Here is a 12,037-nt window from a genome sequence, read left to right as displayed (position 1 = left end):
TGTTTAATGCCCAGTACAATCCATCTCCAAGATAGTGCAGCAAATGAAAGGTCATTCCTGCACAATTAATGGTGTACCATGACTACCTTCATTTGGGGAAAAACTACTGCCATCAGAGTCATCTGCCAAATCAACATATTCATGACAGTGGTTCCTGTCAATAATCATGGATTGCAACAGCACAGAAAATCACTCACCAATTCAGTGCTGGATGACAGCTGATGAGCAGCCATACGTAGTATATGTTGCAGAAGCCACCACCTCACATGTGTACCTCTAGTTGCCAAATGCCATAGGATATGGAGATTAACACATGTTGTGCAAGAACACTGTGATTGGAAGCTCAATGTATGGAAATTATTGCTTGAACTGATAAGACATGGTGCCCATTGATATATGCAAGTGGTGCAGTATGTAAAGCATGTGAGGTGGTGGATTCTGCTAGCTAACAGAGTAGGTAGTTGAGATATTCTTGATTATGAGATGTGGTACATTTGGCTGTGGGGGGGGGGGGGGGGGGGTGTTTATATAGTGACCCTGATACATCAACAATTGACTACCATTGACTATTGATGCAAAAACCTCTGGACTGATCATGCATATTGGTTCATTATTCTGCTGCACCTTGCAGATGATCTGTAGCTCCAAAAAGAAAATGCATCCACGATCTCTCCCAAATAGTGCCACAATAGTTTAAGAAACTCCTTATGGACATAAGGATGCTTGATGCTCCATTCACCTCTCTCTCTAGATCATCTGAGATCAATCACACCATGCAAATCTGGGACACCACTGAGTGTGAGAAGTGTGCTTTGGACCAAGCTCTTCCAATCTTCAGACATATGTGGTGGCATTGGAGTAGAGCTGAATCAGTATACTTTCCCAAAGCTTTCAGTGACTAGTGGAGTCTATTAAAAGATGTCTCCCTTATATCATAATGGCAAAGGGTGGTGCTACACACTACTGAGTAGATATCTATAATGCAGTCACTAAAGAGTGTTTAGCTCCAGAGGACAATGGGGAATATTCTCACTTACAAAGGAGGACCTTAACTATTGCACTTTTCAATACATTATTTTTTTTAAGTTTTTGCAACTTATGAATGCCTTAAATCACTGTGAAAGTCATGTGCTATTGTTGTTTGAAGCATATCCTAACAAATATCATGAGTAAATCCTTACATGCTTTCTGTATAATAAATGTTCTCTGTTAGTAAAATCTGCATGTAACTACTTTCTATTGCTGGGGGAATTATTCCTACATGGTTTGTTCTGTAATTAAATTAAACTCAATGAATAAGTTGCTGTATCCAGCAGATGATAAGGCAACTGCAGATCTAATAACAAGCTAATTGGGGTGCCACTGTCTACAACCCCATCAGCTCAGGAGAGCAATGCCACCAATGAGATCAAAACTACTGCTGAAAACCAATGAACCACAAATAAACAACCTGCCTACCTTCATAGGAGCTGCCACAGCCACTGTTCAATAGTTCTAAAAACATCTTTCAAGCTGACTGCAGTACCTGCCCACATCCCCATTATGGATCTGTTCAACAGTTCTGAAACATCTTGCAAGCTGACTGCAGTACCTGCCCATATTTCCATTGTGGACTTGATTTTGTCATTCCTCAAACTTCAGTTATTGCACTTCAGCTACCAGCAGATGAATTTTGCTGCACACATGGACATCAACAATCAGACATTGCCTTGTGTTGTTATTCAGCCAGCCATCAACAATCCTTCCATGAATTAGTGTTGCCTGGCACTGAATACTGTATTTACTTGAATCTAAGCCGCACTCGAATCTAAGCCACACCTGAAAAATGAGACTTGAAATCAAGGAAAAAAAATTTTCCCGAATCTAAGCCACACATGAAATTTGAGACTCGAAATTCAAGGAGAGAGAAAAGTTTTAGGCCGCACCTCCATATCGAATCAAAGTTGGTCTATTGTAATATGAGACACAATTTAGGTAGGATAAATGATGATACAGCTACAGTAGTTTGGTTCGAGTCATAAGCTTAGCATTTAAGCTTTACCAGGTAGCCATTGCTATGCGTCAAGCGTGCTTCGTCTGGTTTGAATCGATTGCTTATTTTTCTTTGATCTGATAAGTGCCGTTCTCTTTGTTATAGGTGTTTACATCACTCTAGGCTGAAAATGCATTATTGTAATGTGTCATGCATTGTTTCTCGCATTCTGATAATAAGTGTTTACGACCTGTTGCCGCTCGTGGCATGGCTTGCTTTTGTGCGCGTTACCGCCGCTTACAATAAAAAAAAAAAAAAAAAGAGAGAGAGAGAGAGAGAGAGAGAGAGAGAGAGAGAGAGAGGAATTGTCTCATTAGCGAAACAATGGCAAGAGACTGCTGCTTTCTTTGATAATGATCAACAAGAACCAAATAATAGACTGCGTATGATAGATGTTCTGAATGAGAGTTTAGCTAAAATTTTTCTCCGTTTAAAAATCTTTGCAGATGCCTCTTTTGTACATTACGTTCTGCACAGAAATTAGAGTCATCTTAGATTTTAAAATCTAGTCAATTGCCGTGCTTCATTTCTGATTGTATCACTATTAGGCATAAGAATAATACGAATATAAACATGACATGATATGTATATTCTTCCGCATTTGCTGCTGTCTCACACTAGTTTCGTAGGTTATTAGGCAGACAGGATTTAAATGAGATAGCAGCAAACACGAAAGAATACATGGCAAAATGTTTATATTCTATTATTCTTATGTTGAAGAGAATACTGCATGTATTCACAATTCATAAAAGTTCCTATTAGCAACCATCTCTTCTCACAGGTAGGAAAAAATTCAGAACGTAGAGTTGGCCATATTGACAAACATCCCAAATAGTCTTGCCAGTTGGATTTTCATAGTACATTGAAATGCTGCTACATTTGAAGATGAACAACACTGAATTTGTATTTACTTCGTTGGATAATGTATGAAAATACAGTGGTCGAAACTCGGGGAGGAGTAATAAGCTCATCTTACACCTTTTTTTTTTTAAATTTATTTACTGACGCAGAGGTTTTGGCGCCAGTATTTATCTTTGTGCTAGCAAAGCATGCCTGTGTAGTGCTACATATATTGGACGGCAGAAGTTAGTTGTGGCGGCACCTACCAACATTTTTCAGAGCTTCTGCTTACTTTGCACTTGATTCTAAGCCGCAGGCAGTTTTTTGGATTACAAAAACCGGAAAAAAAGTGCGGCTTAGATTCGAGTAAACACGGTAGTCTTTGTTGTTTACTGTACAGCAAACCATGTATAGTACTTTACATTTCAGTGTGAGCATGTCTGTGAAATTCACACAATTCAACATTATCAGTGATGAGAATTTTTGGACTTAATGTTGTCATTACAGATGAACTTCTGACTCAGTTTCAACAGCAATTATAGTAATTAGAGCAGTAGTTACAAGAACAGCAGCAGTAGCAGCAATAAGTGCACACAAAGGAAAATGAATATCAGCAGGATGTTGAGACCCTACAGAAACATATTTGTAGCCTTCTGACAACAGTGCTACAGTAAATTTTTCCATCTGCTTTTGTGGCTTTTGATAAAAATTTTAGAAATTCCAGTTTGCTTTCATCATCTTCAACAGTGTCTTTAAGAATTTCAATTAATCTTGCCCAAATAGAATGCTTTGCCCCAGTCATAACTAGAAATGACCTGTAGCACATAAATTAAAGCCCTGTCCTGATCTGAGTACATTATCTTTTATAAAAAGCAGTGACCTGTTTTTTGCTTATTTTGCAGGAAAAAATACATGCAATAACTTCAAAGTTGGAATTCTTTCAGCATTGCAAACTCCATGCTCCATCATATAGAATGAGGATTGCTGATCTCACTGGAATAAGCCACCATTGCTAGTTTGAGTGTTCCAACCCTCCACAAAAATAGGTCCTATATCAGTCATTGATCTGCAGTGCTGTCACTCATATGTCTTCAGACAGTAAAGTGAAACCTGAAATGTTCAAATTACCGGACCCTTTGTCAGATCAGACATTGGCTTTGGCAAAAGCTTGTGAAGTGTTAGTAGAATACACCTGGAATCTTCATGATGGTGTCTCTGTTAAACCAGGAACAACAGACAGTTCCAAAGCCCACTGCCACTGCAAGTCAGCATGAACAGTAAGCCTTACAACATCAGGCGTTCCATCATGGCAGTTTTGCTGATCTCAGTAACAAATCTGTCAATGACAAATTGTGATTTTTTGTCCTCCAACGCCCACCATCACAGAAAGTCAAGATGAACAGCACATTCTACTGCATCAATTATTCTTATCATGACAGTTTTGCTAATCTCAGAAATAAATGTCAGAATGACATTTCCAGTCACTGCCCTTATGCCTTTATTGTTTTCAATTTAGCTCATGGCAAGACTGTTTCTTTAAAAGAGTGGAATGCCCTCATTGACCTAAGGTAGGGCACCAATACTCCAATTAATATTACGTTGTGACTGACAGAAAACAGTGACAGGGAGTAATGTTATAAGTGTGTAGCCAGACATTCTTCACAAGGCCCTGCACATACTTACAAAATGGACATAGCTGGCACATGGTGCTCAAGAAAGGACTACCGGTATGACTGGATGGTGCCTGAGCCCTTCCACACAAACAGCTGAAAGATCAATCACAAAGTAATTGTAATCGAAGTATAGATTCTGGCTCCTACTAGGCAGCCAGTTAGAGAGCCTTGTCTCAAATCAGCACTGCAAAGTTACAATAAGTTATTGCCATAGTTACATCACACAAATGTTGTCCTAAAAAGCCCGTGGGATATGACCTTCCACAGTGGCCTTCCATTAATAGGCGAATAGTGACTCACAATCCAGTGCTACAAAAACTATGTGAAATATTCAGTTTTGTAAACTTAATAGATGTTAACAAAATGAAACAGATTGAACACATTCAGCATGGATTACATATGGACAGGAAGAGTAAATTAAGGTTAATGAATGAAATAAAAGGTCTCTGTGCCCTGTTCAGCAACAGCAAGGCACCAATAGCACTAGATTATAATCAAGAAGTTCTTTTAGAGAAAGTAAACATTACAGCAGTGATCAACCAGACAAACTAGGTGTTTGCAAACACTGTGTACTATGCGGACACTATATTGTGATAGTTTTTGGTGGGGAATGTTTTGAAGTATGGTTGCATAAGATACTGGTAGACATCAGCATTGAACTACCACTGTCAACCACAGCAAACAGTTGCGCTGTAGCCACTACCAAATTATTCCCCTGCAACACTCCTCTCCTCTCAGGCAGTCTAAGTTCTCATGTGCTTATGGTCACAGCCACCTGCTATGATATACTGTCTGCATAATAAATAACGTAATCACATATAGGCTTCAGAAGATAAGAACAACAGTGGAGGTAATTTTGGTTCTACTCTCAGAGAATGCAGCATCTTCCATAAACATGTAAACAGAGAAGTAGCCCAGACACAACTTAAGATGATACGTCTGAATGTGCAGTACCAACAGTATAAGGAAAAAGATAGACAGCTATTCAGTGTAAAGATGACACACTGAGTTGCAGACAGGCACAGTGAAAAGACTGTCTGTTACACATTTAGTTTTTAGCCAAAGCCTTCTTTGAAAACGGAAACACAAAAACACACGCACATCCAACAGCTTGGACTGGAATTTTGGTCTGAGCGGCCAGAAAAATGATTCAGTTTAAGCAACTTACAGTTGCAGAGCAATACAGTGAAGAGGTAACATTAGAAGTGAATGGTATTGTAATTTAACTAAAAGATCATGACAGCAATATAGTGAAACATGAAGTAATAGGTACATATAAACCACCTTGTGCAGATACAATCAATTTTCTCAACAGTTTCAATAGCATAATTAGGCAGACTGTTTGCAAAGACCTTACTGTATTTCTGATGCATCCTCTAGCAATATAGTTAACATGAAACATATACACATACTAACTTTGTACAGTCTTAAAATATAGTTTCCATGTACACCATGATCTCAGCTTCTAGTTCTAATAGGATAAATTACGTGAGAATTAAGGAAACTGCTGAATACACTGTTAAATATAGCAACAGAAATTTTCATTACCCAGACCACCTTGCACAACAGATATAACATACAAAATTAGCTCCTAATACAATAACAAAATCTATTGAAAGGAAATGAACTTTGAGTAACACTAACATTAACTCTCTTAAAATTAAACTAGCTGTGGAAAGATGCAATACAATGTACCATGCTGAAGCAACAGATGAAAAATTGGATGAGTTTTACACTGTTCTACTGAGACACTTCGATTCTTGCTGCACCATTAAAAAATGCAGACGGGCTAACACACACTCAGAATGGATGAAATAACAAATTCAGACTTCCAACCAATCTGCAAAAATCAACAGGACTGCATATTTTCAAACAAAAATATGACACAGCTAAAAAGGCTTTAAAAGTAGAACTTTCAGATCTTAGAACACAATTCCACAGTAAAGAAACATCACAGTCCAGTAATGTAAGTAAAGTCTCCTGGAAACTAATGAATAAGTATCAAAAAACCATAAAAGTGTTGGAAAACTCTTATGCATTATACAGGATGATAGTATTATAAAAGACCAAGAAATCACATGTATCCTTTTTAATAAACATTTCATATTACCAACAGGAAATCCAACATACACCATTGACATGCAACAAGAGATGCAGTGGCTTTTGAATTTGATGAAGTTAAGGAAAATGTAACAACCAAGATACTCCTCACATTAAAGAACAAACAATTAACTGGATGGTATGGTATGTCAAGTGCTGTAGTTAAAAAATGCATAAAGTAAATAGTTAAAACCACTAACGTACCTCATAATTGGGGTAGACATGTTTCCAAATAGTCTAAAATGAGCATTGTTAAACTAGTGTATGAGAAGGGAAGTATGAAAGAGGCTTCAAACTACCACCTGAAATCATTGATTCTTACCTTTAGTTAGGTTTTCCAAATGGTTGTCCTTTTCCAGCTCTCTGTTTATTTAAAAAAAAATTCATAACAGAAACACAGTATGGTTTTAGAAAGATTTCTGAATGTCAACTGCAGTTACAGAAATTCTCCATAAAATTTACATCCTCATAGAGAAGAAGTGAAGATGACAAGCATATTATTACTAAATCTCAACAAAGCACCCATGGTCTAGGGTTAGTGTTTCTGCTTAGTAGTCAAAATATCCTCTGCCCCATGATCAAATCTGACACTGCCTAAATTTTGATTAATAGTCAGCCAAAGACTTCTGACATAAGAAGTCACCCTCATTCTGTCAACAGCCTTGTCAAAGAAGGCGAAGGAGTGACTGAGGTTAAGGGTACCCTCTTGTTTTCAGGGTTGGAAGCACCCCTGAAGGCAGAAGAACAAGCAATGATCAATGGCACAAGGATGCAGAAGGCAATGGAAACCACTGTGTTAAAGACACATAATGTGTACCCACAGGATGAGTAGCCTGATGATCTCTCCATTGGCAAAAGATTTCAGAATAGTCCCCCATTTAGATCTCCAGAAGAGGACTGCCAAAGGGGAGGTGGCCATGAGAAAAATATTGAATAACCAATGAAAGGATAATGTTCTATGAATCAGGGTATGGAATGTCAGAACCTTGACTATGGGAGGGAAGCTAGAAAATCTGAAAATGGAAATGCAAAGGCTTACTTTAGATGTAGTAGGGGGTCAATGAAGAGAAATGGAAAGAAGACAAGGATTTCTGATCAGATGAGTATAGAGTAATAACAACAGCAGCAGAAAATGGTATAATGGGAGTAGGATTTATTATGAACAGGTAAGTAGGGCAGAGAGTGTGTTACTATGAACAGTTCAGTGATAGGGTTGTTCTTATCAGGTATTGACAGCAAACCAACACTGACACTAGTTCAGGTATATATGCTGACATCGCAAGATGAAGATGAAGAGACAAAGAAAGTATATGAGGATACTAAAAGGGTAATACAGTACATAAAGGGAGATGAAAATCTAATAGTCATAGGGACTGGAATGCTGTTGTAGGGGAAGGAGTAGAAGAAATGGTCCCAGGAGAATATGAACTTGGGACAAGAAATGAGAGAGGAGAAAGACTAATTGAGTTCTGTAATAAGTTTCAGCTAATAATAGTGAATACTCTGTTCAAGAATCACAAATGGGGAGATATACTTGGAAAAGGCCAGGTGATACAGGAAGATTTCAATTAGATTACATCATGTTCAGACAGAGGTTCCGAAATCAAATACTGGATTTTGAAACATACCGAGAAGTAGATATAGTCTCAGATCACAATGTAGTAGTGATGGAGAGTAGGCTGAAGTTCAAGAGATTAATCAGGAAGAATCAATACACTAAGATGTGGGATACAGAAGTAGTATTAAGTAATGATGAGATATGCTTGAAACAGAGTAAATAAGTGCAGTGAGGCATATAATTATGATACTAGAAGTGAGGGTAACTACTTCAGGCAGAGGACAAAATTAAAAATAACTGACAAGGTTCATATATTAATGGGCAGATATGGTTCAACAAGCTGCCAAATACTATAAAAACATGTTAAAAGGTTTCCTTGTAAATAAGTGTTTGTATTCCCTGAGTGAATTCTAAATTACATGTCCTCTTTTGCAATATGTAATGTATTTAGAACATTAAGATGCGAATGTGAACTGCTACTATATGTGCTGTTTATATTATTTTATTACACAACCTATTAATGATATCTGCAAAAGTCATCAGCTTGATAACAACAGGAAAAACATAAATAAATAAAAGTTTACTCTAATTGAAACTACTTAGAACACTGTATGAGCTATACCTAAGAAGTTAATGATTGATCTTCTAGTAAGCTCTCACTCCATAAATATCCTACAGGATTCTGGTTCCTCTATGTTTTTCAAAGATTTGGATAAATTCTTTGGGTTAGGGTCACCAAGCCTAACATCCTCACAATATAAATTAATCAACTACGGTGGTCAACAGATACTTTTTACAAGGAGTTTTTCTATGAGTGCAATGTATAGAAAACAGTGTATCGCTTATATTTCTCCCACTGCAGGAAATATTTTTGGCCTAACTGCCTTTACAGTGATTGATCTTTTGGTGTAGGAAAGTGTCATCTTAATAGCCAAAGCTACCACATTTTGTGATCTAAATATATGCAAAAAAATCGGAGTGACAGTTTCCACTTGAGCTTTTCCCACCTCCTCCTTCTTCTACTTGCATTCACCTAATTCCACACATGCTTCAAAAATAAGTTAGGAAGAACTAGACAAGTTACTAAAATTTAAAGTCATGAAATCTGTAGGTGCCTGCTCATATGTGTTTGGTACTCATTCATAAGACTAACAGAGAGCTCCACTCTGTGAAGACTTCAAAATCACAGTTAACTCTCAATTAATAGTGGGTTATTATCTGTTGTGGTGATCTGAGGACTTTTTTCCCAAATATAATTTTTTTTTCTAATATTAAACTGCCTGATGCAAATCTTCCATTGCCACTTAACAAGGAGTCATAGCATTTATTGGTAGTGAATATACTTTTTGGATTATACAGGTATAAGTGCTCACTATTTGATATCATTAGCACACCAGCAACAGTCCAATATTTGCCGAAACAATTATTCCACCCTTTTCTTTTCTGTATGGATTGTCTTGATAGCAATGTTGTTATGGGGGCTATCCATCAAGAACATACAAGTCCTACTTACGATTTTAAGCAGGCAAGTTTGAAATGTAATCACTGCAAATGTAATTTTTTTTTTCAATTAAGCACTCAGTATCTGAGTTTGATTCTCAGCAAGAATGGAATTTCAACTATTCATCTGCATGTAGAAGTGATTTACAGTTTGCCACTGTCTGTGTCACTAAAAAGCTATATTATTTCCTTGGCAAAGTCAACTGTTCTATGTATTTCACAGCTGATATAATATATCCCAAGATAAAGCCATGCAAGGAGAAGGCCATATTTACATGGTCATCAGTGCACATTCACCCTTTGCTCTAGTTAAAGTTGACCCTCAAGTCAATTGCTTGCAAAGCTACATATTACCCAAGGAAGATGACTTCCATGCAGTAAAGGAGCAAAACTTACAGACAGATAAAAAAGGGGTCAAACATAGCATTGACATTGACTCCAAAAAAACTCTTGTGTATTCAGAAAAATTACTCTCGGAGTGAACATTTAGTCCTTTCCATCAGCTGTGCACTGCACTAGTTTCATATTTATCTGTATTCCACTCATTGTGGTTTGCGAACTGTTAATAGTGCTTTAATGGTCTGGGAGTTAATATCCCTGGAAGAATGTCCCAGAGACTGCTATAAGATTCTGAATGCATACAGAGAAGGCCTGTACATACAGTGACAGTTTTTTTTTATCCATGGGAGTGTGTCATTTGAGATACGGAAATAACTGAACTGGCATAGTCTTGAAGACAGACATAAACTATCCCAAAAAAGCCTACTTACAAATTTTCAAGAACAAGGTGTAAATAATGAGTCTATGAACATAGTACAAACCTCTTCATACTGCTACTGTAGGGAACATGAAGACAAGATTAGATTAATTACAGCATGAACAGAGACATTTAGATAGTAATTCTTCGTATGTTCCATGTGTGGTAGAATGGGAAAAAGCTCTAAGAAATGGTGAAAGGGACATTTTATCTTCACTTAACAATGGTTTGCAGAGAATAGATTTAGATGTATTTAAATTAACACAGTCAGCAGATCATATACAGAAAGCACTTTTGTTTATATATATATATATATGGTTCAGGTGCCCCTACTTATGTCACTTTATGCAATCTGCAATGTAATATCTAGCCTTCAAATGCTGTGTGCACGGTTTTCATACTCTCACTTGCTGCATGCAAACTATTAGTCCTACAGAAAAAATTAACAGGATTTTTTTAAATTTAATGTAGTTAAATGTTGTACTGAGATATGTTTTTACTGGAGGCCAAGGTTTTCGAGTTAGTCAAGAAAAACCCAAGAAACTGACCAAGTAAGCATGCACCCCCTCACTCGTCCCTAACATCAGAGTTTCTAGTATGCTGTTCGCTGCACTTGCTTCCACCACTGTAAAAAAATTTTCACCTTCATGAACTGTTCCTAATATTTCAGTTTTTTTGGTCTCTATCGATTTGACTATTTCATCACCAGCATAGTTGGCTGCTTTGTTAACATTATGTTAGTTAAATGTTCCCATGACAGAAATGAATGACAAATGACATTTGTAAACATTATGCTAAAAATAATTGTGCTGACAATCCAATCCAAACTTGACCCTTATAAACACACTAGTTTCATAGTCAGAAGGCATGATGAAGGCAATGATGTAATTGTTTATTTTATGCCCTCAGAATTCATAAAACCATTAGGTAACATTTACACAAACATCAATTTTATAATTGTGGTTGACCAAGCTGGTGGCAAAATATGGCCATCCAATTAAGACCAAAAAAGGTCACATAATACAGCCATCCAGGCCAAAAAAGATCAAATGTGGGAAATAATTTGTGCAGTCATAAATTTTTGTGCTGTGGTAGGAGAGAGTGCCATGAACAATATACAAAAAATCCTAACTGGTGCTAGAGTGGAAATGCATCTGAAGGTCACTTTTGTATGTTTCCCTTCAATAGCTCTAAACTATGGTCCCTAGTGAAACATACCACACTACAAAATTTAACTAAATTAAATTTCATACAAAAATATCCTGTTCATTTTTTCTGTAGGACTAGTAGTTTGCACCAGATATAACATTGCAGGTTGCATAAAACAACATTGGTAGGGCAGTATGTTGTATGTATGTATGTCTAGCATCTCCCCCTAAATCACTGGATTGATTTCAACCAAATTTGGTACACAAGCTGCTTAAAAAACGAGTATGAGCACTGTGGAGGTTAGAACCTCCCAGCTACCTTAGGAGTAGAGATGTTGGCAGGAAACAGTTTTTCAGACCCTAAAATGTAGGCTAGTCTGCGTGACAGGTGTGTTGTGTGGAAGCACTATCAGACTGCCTTGTCGACCT

General features: G+C 37.2%; 1 protein-coding gene across 1 annotated transcript in view; it reads right to left on the bottom strand.

The window, feature by feature from the left end:
- The window catches only part of LOC126106434 (aminopeptidase Ey-like), a 210,366-nt gene that overhangs the window by 129,258 nt on the left and 69,071 nt on the right, over window positions 1-12,037 (bottom strand). The gene's annotated exons all lie outside the window — the stretch shown is intronic.

Source organism: Schistocerca cancellata, chromosome 1 (genome assembly GCF_023864275.1).
Source record: "Schistocerca cancellata isolate TAMUIC-IGC-003103 chromosome 1, iqSchCanc2.1, whole genome shotgun sequence".
Classification (NCBI taxonomy): domain Eukaryota; kingdom Metazoa; phylum Arthropoda; class Insecta; order Orthoptera; family Acrididae; genus Schistocerca; species Schistocerca cancellata.
The sequence above is the reverse complement of the archived record's forward strand: the minus strand, read 5'-3'. Positions and strand labels throughout refer to the sequence as shown.